This window comes from Monodelphis domestica, chromosome 3, assembly GCF_027887165.1.
Source record: "Monodelphis domestica isolate mMonDom1 chromosome 3, mMonDom1.pri, whole genome shotgun sequence".
NCBI lineage: Eukaryota > Metazoa > Chordata > Mammalia > Didelphimorphia > Didelphidae > Monodelphis > Monodelphis domestica.
Window position 1 is genome coordinate 505,691,768 of NC_077229.1, and position 16,330 is coordinate 505,708,097.

Here is a 16,330-nt window from a genome sequence, read left to right on the forward strand (position 1 = left end):
ATCAGGCATAAAATAACAGTACTTTTCTACTAAATGGTTAACACATTCATCAATTCATTCAAGTAAACGTGCTGAGCCCTTACTACTTGTGAAGTTCGGTGTGAAGGTCCTAGAATAGCAGAGAGAGAAGAAACTTTGAAGATTAATCTAGAGTCTAATCTTGTGTTTGCTCAGGTGGGGAGAAAGTTGCTAGTTAATGGCAGAGCCCAGTGGGAGTCTAGCAGCTAAGGAAGCAATAGAGAGTGTGAGCCTAGAGTCAGGAAGATCTGAATTCAAATTTGGTCTCAAACTTACTAGCTAGGTGTCCCTGAGAAAATCACTTAACATCTGTTTGCCTTAATTTTCTCATTCATAAAATGGGGATAATAACAGTATTTACCTCCCAGTGTTATTGTAAGGCTCAAGTGAGATCATAATTATAAAGTACTTTGTAAACCTTAAAATGCACTAGAAGTCCCATTATTATTATTACTATCATATTATTATCTTCTCACTCCCTGCTCAGTGTTGGCTCCCTAGCATCAAGATGCTTTTTGGGATCATGGGACAATACTATTTAAAAGCATTAGGGACCAAGTATAGACTATGGAAAACCCAGCTTCTTCCAAGCTCGTGTCCCCAAAACCAACCCACCAACCACAATCATAACTATGACCAAAGAGTTGGGAGGTTGTATATGCACTCTTGAACTATTGGTTCTCTCCTATACCTATGTATGGTCCCCCTCCAAAGACCTAAACTTTGATTTAACACAATAGCAAAGAAGACATTTCATTTGCCACATCAACACATCAAATCAATAAGCATTGATTAAGAATTTATATAGGGGGGCAGCTGGGTGGCTCAGTGGGTTGAGAGCCAGGCCTAGAGATGAGAAGTCCTGGGTTCAAATCTGGCCTCAGACACTTCCTAGATCTATGACCCTGGGCAAGTCACTTGAATCCCATTGCCTAGCCCTTACCACTCTTCTGCCTTGAAATTGATTCTAAGATAGAAGGTAAGGGTTTAACAGAAGAAGAACAACTGCTTGATCACATGGGTTGATGGGGATATGATTAGGGATATAGACTCTATCAATAACATGGAAATAGGTCTTGATCAATGACACATGTAAAACCCAGTGGAATTGCGTGGGGTGGGGGGGAGATTGGGAGAGGGGACGGAAAGAATTTGAACCTTGTAACCATGAAAAAATATTCTAAATTAACTAATTAAATAAAATTTTCTCAAGATAAAAAATTAAAATAAAAAAAGAAGATATGGGTTTAAAAAAATTTACTAAGTGCTAATCACTGTGCTGATACAAATGGAAGGAAAAAAAAAGACAGTCCCTTCCCTCAAGAAGCTTACATTTCCATGGGAAGATAACATGTACATAAATAATTCTATACAAATACAAGTAGATACAAATATAACTGAACTCCCAATCCCCGTTGGTATAGAACTCTCTCCTCCTTGGCAAAGGCCAGTACTGTGAGTCTCTGAAAAGTTGATGCAAGGAGAGAGGAGAGTTTTATTGTCTTTACTATCTGGATATTCTTTGGGTTTCTTTAAGTCTTAGTTTCCAGAATAATAAGACTACCAGAGCATGAAAAAGATTAGCTAAAGCATTCGATTATATGTATATTATGTATCTGTGTATATAATCGAGGCAGGCAGTGGGTAGAGCACTAGAATTAGGATCAAAAAGATTTGAGTTCAAATCCTGCCTCAAATACTCACTCACCATATGCACCTCAGCAAGTTCCTGAATTGTGCACGGTCTCATTGTCTTCATCTGTAAAATGAAGATAATAAAAGCTCTGCTTTCTAGGGTCACTGAAATAGGATAAAATGGATGATGCATGTGTATAAAGTGCTTTAGGCAAATCTTCAAGCAGTGTTGGTGCTATTCGGTCATTCCCTTGGGTCTAACTCTTCCTGACCCCATTGGGTTTTCTTGGGAAAGATACTGGGAAAAGTTGGCCGTGTCTTCTCCAGCAGATTATAAAGCCATATAGAAGTGAGTTTTTATACACCCCCACACACACGCAGACCCCTAATTATTAGGTAGACACCCCTAGACATGCTATTGCTCCCCATGCTAAGCTCTGCCTTCTTGCTGTACTGAATGAGCTCCCAGTTAGCGGGAGGATCTCCTCTCACAGAACCTGCATGACAGCCTAAACCTGGAGCCCCATCAGAGGATAATGGAATCCTGGAGAATTCGGGGGCCCAGCAAAGGCCCCTCTCTCCCCCCTGTTGCCTCCTCCTCTTCTTCCTTGCCTGTCAGCCACACACACAGCAGAGCTGAAACAATGACAGCTTCAATAGCCAGAGGGAGTTCAAAGTGTCAAACTCCCCTTCAGATTGGCATTCAGCTGAGGCTGCCACCAGCTTAACAAGTGGGATCCTGGCCCACCTCAGAATGACTAAGCAGGAGCCGGGGAAGAGTCAGCAGGATTAGAAAGTCGGGAGGTTATTGGCAACTAAGCTTGGTCCTCACAGTGGGGAAGATGAAGAGCATCTTTAACTAGGCGGATGGGCTACTGTGTAAAGAGATTCAGCCACAGCTCAGCTGGGAGGTTCTGGGCAGAAGCAACTGCTAATACCCCGGGGCCACCAATCTCTCCCTGTCTGTCTGTCTGTCTGTCTCTCTCTCTCCATCTCTGTCTCTCTGTCTCTGTCTCTCTGTCTCTGTCTCTCTCTCTGTCTCTCTCTCTCTCTCTCTCTCTCTCTCTCCATCTCTGTCTCTCTCTCTTTCCCCATCTCCTCTATCTCTCACTCTCTGTCTCTCTCTCTTTCCCCATCTCCTCTATCTCTCACTCTCTCTATCTTTCTTTCTCTCAGTGTCTCTATCCTCTTTGTCTCTCTGTCCCTCTGTTTGTCTCTGTCTCTCCCCATCTCTCTCTCCATCTGTCTCTGCTACTGTCTTTTCCTCTCTGTGTGTCTCTTTCTTTGTCTAGCTCACCTTCTCTTTGACTCTCTGTCTCTGTCTCTCTCCCCATCTCTCTCTCTGCCTGTCTCTGCATGCCTCTCTGTCTCTGTCTGTCTGTCTCTGTCTCTTTCTTCATCTATCTTTCTCTTTGTCTGTCTCTGTCTCTCTCCCCATCTCTCTGACTGCCCGTCTCTGAATGCCTCTCTCTCTCTCTATCACTTTCTGTCTCTCTTTCTCCATCTTTCTGTCTGCCTCTCTCTCTGCCTCTCTATCTCTTTCTGTGTGTGTCTGACTCTGTCTCCCTCTCCCCCTCTCTACACACACACACACACACACACACACACACACACACACACACACACACACACACTCTGGTCAGCCTCTGATTCTCTTCCCAAATCTCTACTCTTCATGACCTCTATAGCATCTTAAATCCAGATAGTCTTTTTTTTTAAACCCTTGCCTTCTGTCTTAGAATCAATACTGTGTATTCGTACCAGAGCAGAAGAGCAATAGGGGTTAAGGAATCAGGGTTAGTGGCTTGCCCAGGGTCACACACCTAAGAAGTATCTGAGGTCACATTTGGACCCGGGACCTTCCATGTCTAGGTCTTGTTCTCAATCCACCGAGCCACTGAACTGCCCCAAATTCAGATGTTCTTTAATCTTGGTTTGACCAGGTCCAGAGTCACCCCTCTGTCCTTAATAGACAGAGGCTTCTGTAGTGAGATGCTATTAAATTATTTCAGATGCCTCCACAGAGAGGTCATGGAATTAAGCAGGGATCTGTATAGTTCAGGACAGGACCTTGAAGGTATTTGAGGAGACCATTGGTGGGGCCTTTGGTTTTATGTTTTGAGCAGTTGGTTACTGTCTTCTAGTGGAGAAAAGAACCTTTGAATCTTCATATCGAAATGAGATTGTGCCCCAAAGGCTATCAAATATTTATGCAGCTAACCTAACATATCCCAGTGACAGGCCATTCAAAACATGCACTTGTCCTGGGAAATGTTGGATGCAATGGAACAGAGGACTCCTGGGCCCAAATAATGGCTCAGCTCCTTGCTCAAATGTAGGACAATAGGTAAGATGCTTCATCTCTGGGCCTCGTTTTCCTCAATTGTAAAATGAGAGGAGTGGACTAGATGACGACTAAAAGTGTTATCCAGCTTCAAACCTATGATGCCATGAATGAACAATGGGAGGGAATGTCTCTTGCCTTTCGCTAGACTTCCCAGAACTCCTTGGGCAAGGAACCATGGAGTAGTGTGGAGAAAGAAGAGGCAGTGACAGGGATTGATTGTCAAGGCTCTTCTTTCACAGGCGCTAACTGTGAAGCTCACTGAAAGACCAAAGGGAAGGTCCCACTCTCAGAAAGGAGGGCTATTAAAATCACAGGTGGTCTCCGTCAACTGCACATACTCAGGGACTGAAAATACAGTCTCTGTCTCCTGACTTTGGGAGCAATTAAATTGTACTTGCAGCTAATTGCACCTACAATTACCTACTTCCGGGTGCAATTAGCCACTTGCACCTAATTCTGAGTGTGCAAGTATTTAATTGCCTATGTGAGGAGGCATAGTTCTGGTGGCCCCAGTTTTTGCACCTGCAACTAATTGTGAGCTAAAAAAGAAGAGGCTTCCAACAAGCCAGATTGGAAGTGCTACTGGGGCCCATGGACCCTTTCTGAAAGCCAGGAGGACCTTGACCAGAGAAATCACACACACACACACACACACACACACACACACACACACACACACACACACACACTCCTTGGGTTCCCATCTTCTCTGTCCCTTGTCCCACCTCTAACTACCCTCTGCTGTCCTCAGTGACCTCAGAGTGTCAAAAGTCCAGGCAAACTGGAGTATAAAACCCAAGAACAAAAGGAGTTGGACATCTTTAGCCTGGGGCCAAAGGTTGACAAAAGATCCCTCTGATGGTGTCTTGGGTCCTGAGTTCAGATGCTCAGTATTCAGAGTTCAGAGTTCATTATTCAAATTCATTATTCATATAACATTATTCAAATAACAACTCTAGGAGAATTGTTTGAGGGTTTGAAGGGGATGGCCAAGCAGAAAAGTAAGTCATCTAAAGAAGTCCCCCATCTGATTCTGATGCAGGTTTGACAACTTTTTAATGCCTCACCTAAAGCCATAGCTCAAGATGGCCTGACCAGTCTGCTCTGTCTTCCTCAGGGTCGCCCAGATGGTGAATACTGGAGCCAAGATGCAAGCATGGATCCCTCTGACTTCCGATCTGATGCTTACTGTATGGGCAGCCCATGTTGCTTGGATGACCTTCTCAACTTGAGAACTTCCTAATGCTTTGCTTTAAAAACAAACAAACAAACAAACAGGGCAGGAACTAGTTAAATGAGCTCAGACATTTAGATTTAGTCTAGTCTTCAGTCTCAGAGAGGTGGAGCAACTTGCCCTAAATCCCAGAGGCTGGACCAAGATCTACACTCCTTTCACTAAACCACAACTGCTATTCCTCACTAATGAACAATCTCATGTATATATGCATTATTTCTTAATAATAATAATATGATTATAAATTAACATTCATATGGCACTTTCTTTGTGCCAGGCACTGTGCTGGGCATTTTGTAATAATGAGGATTATTGATGATGATGATGATGATGAGAAACAATCAACATTTATAAAGAACATCCAATGTCCCAAGCACTGAGCTAAGAGCTCGGCCACAACAACAATAACAGTAATAATAACTAACCTTGGGGGGGCAGCTGGGTAGCTCAGTGAATTGAGAGCCAGTCCTAGAGATGGGAGGTCGTAGGTTCAAATCTTGCCTCAGACACTTCCCAGCTGTGTGACCCTGGGCAAGTCACTTGACCCCCATTGCCTAGCCCTTACCACTCTTCTGCCTTGGAGCCAATACACAGTATTGACTCCAAGACGGAAGGTGAGGGTTTAAAAAAAATAATAATAATAATAACTAACCTTGATAGAGTTCTTACTATGTATTAAGCACTTTGCTAAGTGCTTTACAGTAATAATAATATAAATTAACATTTATGAAGTGCTTACTAAGTGCCAGGCATAATGCTAAGCACTTGATAATGATAGTAATAGTCATAACTAACATTTATATAGCACTTACAACATCCCAAGCAAAGAGCATTATAACAACAATAACAATAATAATTAACATTTATACAGTGTTTACTGTGTACCAGGCACTTTGCTAAGTGCTTTACAATAATAATAATATAAATTAATATTTATATAGTGCTTACTAAGTGTCAGGTACTGTGCTAAGTGTTTTCTAAAAATAATAACTTAAAATTTTTTCCATGGTTACATGATTCTTGTTGTCCCCCTCCCCTCTTCCCTCCTCCCTCCTGGAGCTGACAAGCAATTTCAGTTTTACATATATTATCACTCAAATCCTATTTCCATATCATTCATTTTTGTAAGAGAGGAATCTTTTAAAACCAAAATCCCAAATCATATCCCCCATCGAAGCATGTGATCAATTATATGTTTTCTTCTGGATTTCTACTCCCACAGTTCGTTCTCCAGATGTGGATGGCATTTTTTCTCATAAATCCCTCAGAGTTGTCCTAGATCACTGCATTGCTATTGGTAACAAAGTCAGTTCCAATTTGATTGTCCCACAATGTTTCAGTTACTGTGTACAATGTTTTCTAGGTTCTGCTTGTTTCACTCCGCATCAGTTCATGGAGGTCTTTCCAGTTCTTAAAGAAATCCTATTCATCATTCTTATAGCACAATAGTATACCATATACCACAATTTGTTCTGCCATTCCCCATCAAGGGACATCCCTTATTTTCCAATTTTTTGCCACCATAAAAAGCACAGCTATAAATACCTTTGTACAAACAGGTCCATCCCCATTTTTTTTTATCTCTTTGGGGTACAAATCCATTAGTGATATTCCAAGATCAAAGGGCAGGCGGTCTTTTAAAGCCCTTTGGACATAATTCCAAATTGCCTTCCAGAATGGTTGGATCAATTTACCACTCCACCAGCAATGCATTAGTGTCCCAATTTTGCCGCATCTCCTTCAACATCTATTAATAATAATAATAATTTTATATAGCATTTGCTATGTGCAAGGCATGGCAGTATGTACTTAATAATAATAATAGCCACTATTTACATAGCACTTACTTTCTGCCAAGCACTGTGCTAAGCACTTTACAATTATCATCTCATTTGACCTTCACAGCAGCCCTAGGAAATAGGTGCTCTCTGTCTCTGTCTCTGTCTGTCTTTCTGTCTGTCTGTCTTTCTCTCTCTCTCATACACACACACACACACACACTCACCCCATAGCCAATCTGTTACCAAGGGCTGCCAGTTTTACCTCTGCGACAACATACCCCCTTCTCTCCTCTGAAACTGCCACCACTCTAGTGTAGGCCCTCATCAACTCATTCTTGGATTATTGCAATACATTCCTAGTGGTGTTGCCTGACTCAAGTATGTCCCCACTCCAGTCCATCCTCTAGTCAGTCACTAAAGTGATTTTCCTGAAGCACAAATCCAATCATGTCACTCCTATACTCAATAAATTACAGGTATATTATAATTTGTAATAAATTCCCTATCATGTCCAGGATCAAATACATCTTCTGTTTGGTATTCCACACCCTTCACACCCTTGTCCCCTCTTATCTTTTCCATCTTCTTACACCTTTCTTCCCAAAAAATCTTCTTCAATCTAGTGATGACTGAATTTTGACTATGTGCCACTCTATCTCTCAGCTTTGGTTATTTTTTTGTGGCTGTCCTCTATATCTAGAATGCTCTCCCTCCTCATCTCCACCTACTGATTTCACTGGCTTCCTCAACTCTAACATGGGAAAGATAATTGCACCTACCTCAAGGGATTATTATGAGAAGCAGATGAGAAAATGTTTATAAAAGCTCTTAGCTTAGTACTTGGCACATAGTAGGCACATTACCCCCTTCCCTTCCTGCCCCAATGTGGAGTATGGATTATAGAGAGCAAAGACTTAAGATGGGAAGACCGGTGAAGAGAGTACTGTAATAATATAGTCAAGAGGTCATAAGAATTTAAAGTAGGGGATGGATTCTTGTGTAAATAGAGAAAAAAATGGAATATGGTTATATCTCCCAACTGGTCTTCCTGCATCCAGTCTTCTCCCTCTCCAATTCAGCCTCCACACAGCTGCCTAATTAATATTCCTGAAATGTATGTCTTCTAATGTGACCAAGACCATGTCATTTCCTTGCTCAAAAAGCTTCAAATTCCCCCTATTGACTGTAAGATAAAATACAAATTTCTGTGTTGATTGTTTGAAAGTCTCTTACAATCCAGCTACAGGCTATGTTCCAAGGTTATAATACATGACTCTCCCTCACATACCCTAGAATCCAGGCTTGAATTTCTTTAACCATGGCATCCCATGTCCACTTGCATGCCTTTACCCAGACTACCCCTCATGCCTAGAATGCTCTCACCTCTGACTCCTGGAATTCCCAGCTTCCTTCAAGGACCAACTCAAGTGCTACTTCACCAATCCCCTAGTTGTTAGGGCTTCCATCAGACCAAAATTGTTTGGTATTAATTTTAATATATTTTTATTTACTTATTTGTGGAGGAGTTGTTTCCACTTGCCCCATGCTCCCCTAACCCCATAGTAGAACATAAGTTCCTCCAGAAGAGGGGCATACTCATATTTATCTTTGTATTCCCAGAGCCTGGCACATAGTAGGTACTTAAATGAATATTTGTTGAACAGAATAAAAAAGAAGTTAATTTCATTCCACCTTCACATTATACCAACAAATACTTTCTTCTAAAAGTTTATAACACCTTGGTTTTTCATCTGTAGGTGGGAAGATCTGAGTCCTCAGACTGCTAGCTCTCTAGCAAATTTTAAGTTTAGTGCTACTAAGTCTGTGATGTCTAATTTTTCTGTGTGAAGGTCATCATAAGAAAGCGTGACGATGACCACAGCATTAGAGTTGGGTTGGATTTTTTAATTCTCAACTAGAATGATCTAGAAGTCTGTTTCGAGCACTCTGACCTAAGGTTCTGTCTCCTTCCTCTGAAGACCAAAATCACTAAATTACTATATCACCTGCTTGGTATTTTGCACATAAATTATTAAGTATATTTACAAGTATATGTCTCAGAGGCCAAGTCTGCCATATTTTTGTATCTCTAATAGGTAACATAAGACCCCATCCACAATAAGTACTCACCTCTCCAGTAGTATCATAAGATTTCTAGCTGGGAAGAACTTTGTTATTGTTGTTTAATCATTTCAGTCATGGTCAAGTCTTGGTGACCCAATTTGGGGTTTTCTTGGCAAAGATACTGGAGTGGTTTGCCATTTTCTTCTCTAGCTCATTTTACAGTCAAGAAAACTGAGGCAGAATGAAGTGGTTTGCCCAGGGTTATCCAACTCATAAGAGTCTGAGGCTGGATTTGAACTCAAGTCTTCTGGACTACAAGGTCAATGCTCTATATATTACACCACATGCCTGCTCCTGGAAGGGACCTTAGAGGTCATCTAATCCAGCTCTCTCATTTTATAAAAGAGAATATCAAAGTCCAGAGAAATTAATGACTTGTATGACGTTATATAAGGAGAAACAGGATCTGAATCTATTTGGCTCTAACACGCATTTTTTCCAATGTACTATATTCTCTCTCATTCATTGATGACTCCAGTATCCTTGCTGCTAGCTCCCTTCCTCATCCTTACTCATCCTCAGTTGGTTTCTTTAGTTTTAAATCCTTAGTCCCCTTCAGCACTCTCCTTGAAGGGCTCTATCTTGGATCTCCTATTCACCTAGAATTGTTCCAGCACTAAGATGCCAAACTATAAAATCCTCCTACCTGACCGCCACCTGCCATCTTTCCCTTGATCCCCCAACCTACTGAATCTGCTCTTCGTTTTCATTGTGACCTTTGACTTCTCCAATTCTGCCAGTTCCTTGGTTGTCCTCTAACCTTCTTAGCCACCCTGTTTAACTTAAACCTCAAGTTCAATCCTTTAAACAATGCCCTACCACCAGGAGCCCTTGACCCCTCAGCCTTCTGCTTTACCTTCCCTGTAATCCCTAGCCCTGGGAAACCCCAGCTGTCTATTTTCTCTGCTCTTAATCCCAGACTGCTTAGCATTTCTGGAGACAGTCACAGAACTATGGGAAGGACGTCCACTTCACATTCATGCTGTTTAATCTTAACTGTAGCCACACTCTACAGCAATATTTCAATTCATTTTTTTATTGGCTATTACAGGAGGTCTTAACCTGGGGTTTGTGGACTTGGTTTGTCTTTTTACATATCTGTTTTTGTAATGGTACTTCAATGTTATTGCTGTTGTTCAGTTCTTTTCAGTTGTGTCCAAGTTCTGGTGATCCCATAGGGGGTTTTCTTGGCAAAGATATTGGCGTAGTTTACCATTTCTTTCTCCAGCTCATTTGACAGAAGAGGAAAGTGCGACAAAGAGGTTAAGTGACTTTCCCAGGGTGGCACAGATAGTAAATGTCTAAGATCAGATTTGGACTCAAGCACTCTATGCACTAGGCCACTTGCTGCCTTAAATATATTGGAATAATGCTTTCAAGGGCACAAAATAAAATACATAATATTAACCCCATTTCCAGCTTAGGAAACAGAGTGAGGCGATATAGAACAAACCTGTGTCAGGATCTCCAAGGAAAACAGTCTTGTTGAGGGAGGCAAGTTCTCAGACCTATGAGAGACCCTGATGTAGGTATGTTCTGTGTTGTTCCACCCAGTTTCCTAAGGTAGAAATAGGGTTGATCCTAGGAATTTTATTTTGTGCCCTAAAAAGCATTATTCTAAGAAGGAGTTCATGGGCTTCCCCAGACTTTGCAAGGTGGTCCATGACATCAAATTGGTTTTTAAAAACACTTGCTCTATCCCATTCCTTTCCCAGTAGCCTTAGCCTCTAGCTCTACCCATCTAATTCTCAACAAACAATCAGAGATATTAGAAAGAGCACAGAATTTGCTGACAGAAGACCTGGGTTTGAATTTTGACAATGACACTTACCAGCTGCATGGCCTCCAGCAAGGCACTTATGTCCCTAGGCTTCAATTTCCTTATCTGTAAAGTGGAGGTAATAATGTTTGTGCTATCTTCCCCACAGAGTGAGCTTGAGGAAAGTACTTTGCAAAGTGAAGCTACTATAGGAGTTTTTATTACCTCCACTCCTTTGCATCTCAAAATATCTTTTCCTTATCTAGCATTTCCTGCTTCTACTTATCTCACAGAGGGAAGTAATCCTTTCTCTTCCTAATGATAATCTCTATCATTGATTCCATCTCATCTTCCTTTCTCCAGGAACTGGTTCCATCCCCTCTCTCTATTGCATGTTTAATCTTTCTTTACTTTAAAAAAAAACAAAAAAACTTGTTTGTTACATTAAGATTCTCAGGGACCTCCCTCTCTCCATCCCCTCCCCACACTAGAGAAAGCATCATTTGACAAAAAGATATACATATATTTGAAACTATATCGTGCCTGTTTCTATTAATCATTTCTTTCTCTGGAGGTGGACATATATGGGTCATTCTTCAAATAATATTCCTGTTGCTGTATGCAATCTTCTCTTGCTTCTGCTTGTTTACTTCTCTGTAATTTCATATAGGTCTTTCCATGATTTTTAAAAATTAATCTGTTCATCATTTCTTATCACAATCATATGCCACAACTTGTTTAGCCATTCCCCAGCTGATGGACATTCCCTCAATTTCCAGTTCTTTGCCACCACAGAGAACTGTTGTAGATATTTTCGAACATAGAGGTTCTTTTGCTTTTTCCCGGATCATCTTGGGAAATAAAACTTATAGTGCGATTGCTGGGTCAAAAGGCATACACAGTTTTATAACTCTTTGAACATCATTCCAGTATGTTCTCCAAAATGGTTGGATCAGTTCACAGTTCCAACAGCGTATTAGAGTTCCCATTTTTCCAATTCCCTCCAATATTTGTCACATCTATAATCTTTCCAACTCCACAGGCTTCTTCCAGACCTTCTACATATATGCCCAATTATTAAATTGTTGATTTAATATTATTATTAAATAAATTATTATTTCTCAAATTATTAAAGGGGAGGAAAAAAGCTTTCACTAAATCCTTCAAACCACGTGAACTTCTAGTCTTTATCGTCATTTTCCCTGACCACTGGATTATGAAAGAGTCCTAGGTCTGCCACCAGCTACTTATGTGAGTTCAGGCAAGCTGCCTTATCTTTCTGGGGCTCTAACGAGTCTAATGAAAGAGTAGAACTAGGTAGTTTTAAACACTCCTTCCAACTCTGATACTCTGACACATTTATGAGTCACCTACTGTATGTCAGGTGCTATTTCATTTAATAAAGAAGGTGCTCAATGAGTGTTTGTTGGATAAGTGCATGAATTTATTGGTTAATTTAAATATAATTTGGACAAATAAATTTTTGTAGGAAAAAATATACCTTTTAGACTCACTAACTAGTTAACCAGTCTAATTAGTTAAAAGATATAATAACTTAAAATAATAAATAAGTAAAATAATAAAACTTAAAAGATAAAATAAAAATTAGCATTTATGTACTACTTACTATGGGGTGTATGGGGTACTCAGGGAGGAATAATATCTTTGCTATGGAGGGCTTATCGTGCCCTCCTAGGGCAGCTCTCCAGCCTCTGATCCTCACCTGACCCCCAGCTCTCACTTGTGGCTCCCAGTAGCTGCTAGCATTGGCAGCGGCCACACCCTGGGGCAACGGCTTCGACAGGCCAGCTAAACCTTGTGAGGGTAGCATGGGGTCGTCATGGACCCCTGGTGAACCAGGGCTTTGCTTACCCAGCATGTGAAGACTTTCGGCAGAACAGGCGGAAGAAACCAACAAGAAGGTTCAACAGCTGAGATGGCGACACAGCAAAGCACTGTGGAGTGCTCAGGGAGTGTTGGAGCACAAAAGACAACACGGCCATCCAATGCAGCTGAGGAAGTCTCCAGGTGTAACGACTTTTCGTGCCACTGGACCCAGGCTTCCAACGCCGAGAGAGGGGGACTGTCTCTGTGCATCGACTTTCCCACTTAAATCTTCATGCACAGGTGTCTTTGTGCCCAAAAATGCACAAAGACAATCATTATCCTCTGTACCAAGAGACTACTACTACTACTACTTACTATGTATCAAGTATTGTGCTAAGCATTTTACAAATATAATTTCATTTGATTCTTACAACAACCCTATGGGAAGTGCTGTTATTATCCCCCTTTTATAGATGAGGGATATAGAAGTTAAATGATATATCTAAGGTCACAGAGCTAGTGTCTGAGCTAAGATTTGAACTCAAATCTTCCAGTCTCTAGACCCAATGCTCTATCTCTCTAATTATACTTGACCTCCTTTCCTCCCTTGCTGCTCTAGAGCTTCAAACCTAGCCTCAGCCAGGCAGCAAGAATAGAGAAGCAAGAAAAAGAAATTGAACAGGCCATCAAAGAACTCCCTAAGAAAAAATCCCCAGGTCCAGATGGATTCACAAATGAATTCTATCAAACATTCAAAGAATAACTAATCCCAATATTATACAAACTATTTGACAGAATAAACAAAGGAGTTCTACCAAATTCCTTTTACGACACAAACATGGTACTGATCCCAAAGGCAGGCAGGTCAAAAACAGAGAAAGAAAACTATAGACCAATCTCCTTAATGAATATAGATGCAAAAATCTTAAATAGGATATTAGCAAAAAGACTCCAGCAAGTGATTAGGAGGGTTATTCACTATGTTCAGGTGGGATTTATACCAGGAATGCAAGGATGGTTCAATATTAGGAAAACCATCCACATAATTGACCATATTAACAAGCAAACCAACAAAAATCGCATGATTATCTTAATAGAAGCAGAAAAAGCCTTTGATAAAATACACCAATTCCTATTGAAAACACTAGAAAGTATAGGAATAGAAGGGCCTTTTCTAAAAAATAATAAACAGTATATATCTAAAACCATCAGCAAACATCATCTGCAATGGGGATAAACTAAAAGCCTTCCCAATCAGATCAGGAGTGAAACAAGGATGCCCATTATCACCTCTATTATTTAACATTGTACTAGAAACACTAGCAGTAGCAATTAGAAAAGGAAAAGAAATTGAAGGCATTAAAATTGGCAATGAGGAGACCAAGCTATCACTCTTTGCAGATGACATGATGGTCTACTTAAAGAATCCTAGAGAATCCACCAAAAAGCTAGTGGAAATAATCAACAACTTTAGCAAAGGTGCAAGATGCAAAATAAACCCGCATAAGTCATCAGCATTTCTATATATCTCCAACCCATTTCAGCAGCAAGAATTAAAAAGAGAAATTCCATTTAAAATCACTCTATACAAAATACTTAGGAATCTATCTGCCAAGACAAACACAGGAACTATATGAACACAAATACAAAACACTCTCCACACAATTAAAACTAGATCTAAACAATTGGAAAAAATATTGATTGCTCATGGGTGGGATGAGCTAACATAATAAAAATGACAATCCTACCCAAATTAATTTACTTATTTAGTGCCATACACATTGAACTACCAAAAAACTTTTTTACTGAATTAGAAAAAAAACATAACAAAGTTTATTTAGAAGAACAAAAGATCAAGGATATCCAGGGAAATCAGGGGGAAAAAATGCAAAGGAAGGAGGACTTGCAGTCCCAGATCTCAAACTATACTACAAAGCAGTGGTCATCAAAACAATTTGGTACTGGATAAGAGACAGAAAGGAGGATCAGTGGAATAGACTAGGGGTAAATTACCTCAAAAAGACAGTCTATGATAAGCCCAAAGATCCCAGTTTTGGGGATCAAAACCCATTATTTAATTAAAACTGCTGGGAAAATTGGAAGACAGGATGGGAGAGATTAGGTTTGGATCAACGTCTCACCCCAATACACCAAGATAAACTCAGAATGGGAGAATGACCTGAATATAAAGAAGGAAACTATAAGCAAATTAGGTGAACACAGAATAGTATACTTGTCCAATATTTGGGAAAGGAAAGGCTTTAAAACCAAGCAAGATTTAGAAAAAATCACAAAATGTAAAATCAATAATTTTGATTACATCAAATTAAAAAGTGTTTTGTACAAACAAAACCAATGCATCCAAAATTAGAAGGGAAGCAACAAATTGGGAAGCAATCTTCATTACAAAAACCTCTGACAAAGGTCTAATTACTCAAATTTACAAAGAGCTAAACCAATTGTACAAAAAATCAAGCCATTCTCCAGTTGATAAATGGGCAAAGGGCATGAATAGGCAATTTTCAGTTAAAGAAATCAAAACTATTAATAAGCACATGAAAAAGTGTTCTAAATCTCATATAATCAGAGAAATGCAAATTAAAACAACTCTGAGGTATTACCTCACACCTAGAAAATTAGCTAATATGACAGCAAAGGAAAGTAATGAATGCTGGAGAGGATGTGGCAGTCGGGACATTAATGTCCTTGAGAATTTTTTTTTTTTTCAGGGAGGCCACCGTGTGTATATTGATATGGGTCCCTGCCTGGGCTGGATGAAATCCAAAGAAGATCAGACCTTAAAAGGGCTCCTTGAAGGGGTACAGAGGATGTCCTGCATCTCTTGGGACCTGCTTCTCATTCACTGTGATCATGGGCTTGATGTAGCACCAATTTTTGTTCAGCACCCCCATCTGCTTCATCTCCTCCGGGGTCAGGGTAAAGTCAAATACCTGGATGTTCTCAAGGACATGGTGGTGGAGTTGTGAATTGATCCAACCATCCTGGAGGGCAATTTGGAACTATGCCCAAAGGGCACTAAAAGACTGTCTGCCCTTTGATCCAGCCATAGCACTGATGGGTTTGTACCCCAAAGAGATAATAAGGAAAAAGACATGTACAAGAATATTCATAGCTGCACTCTTTGTGGTGGCAAAAAATTGGAAAATGAGGGGATGCCCTTCAGTTAGGGAATGGCTGGATAAATTGTGGTATATGTTAGTGATGGAATACTATTGTGCTCAAAGGAATAATGAACTGGAGGAATTCCATGGGGACTGGAACAACCTCCAGGAATTGATGCAGGGTGAGACGAGTAGAACCAGGAAAACATTGTACACAGAGACTGATACACTGTGGTACAATCAAATGTAATGGACTTCTCCATAAGTGGCAATGCAGTGACCCTGAACAACTTGGAGGAATCTTCGAGGAAAAACCACTATCCACATTCAAAGGAAACACTGTGGGAGTGAAAACACCTTAGGAAAACAACTGCTTGAATACATGGGTTGAGGGGATATGATTGGGGATGTAGACTCTAAATGAACATCCTAGTGCAAACATCAACATGGAAATAGGTTCTGATCAAGGACACAAGTAATATC

General features: G+C 40.4%; 1 long non-coding RNA gene across 1 annotated transcript in view; it reads right to left on the bottom strand.

Moving 5' to 3' along the window:
• LOC103103548 (uncharacterized) overlaps window positions 1-16,330 on the bottom strand; it is a 76,013-nt gene that overhangs the window by 13,989 nt on the left and 45,694 nt on the right. Inside the window, exon 3 of the long non-coding RNA XR_008917945.1 lies at window positions 5,068-5,250. This is a non-coding gene — a long non-coding RNA (uncharacterized LOC103103548). The remainder of the gene's footprint in view (window positions 1-5,067; window positions 5,251-16,330) is intronic.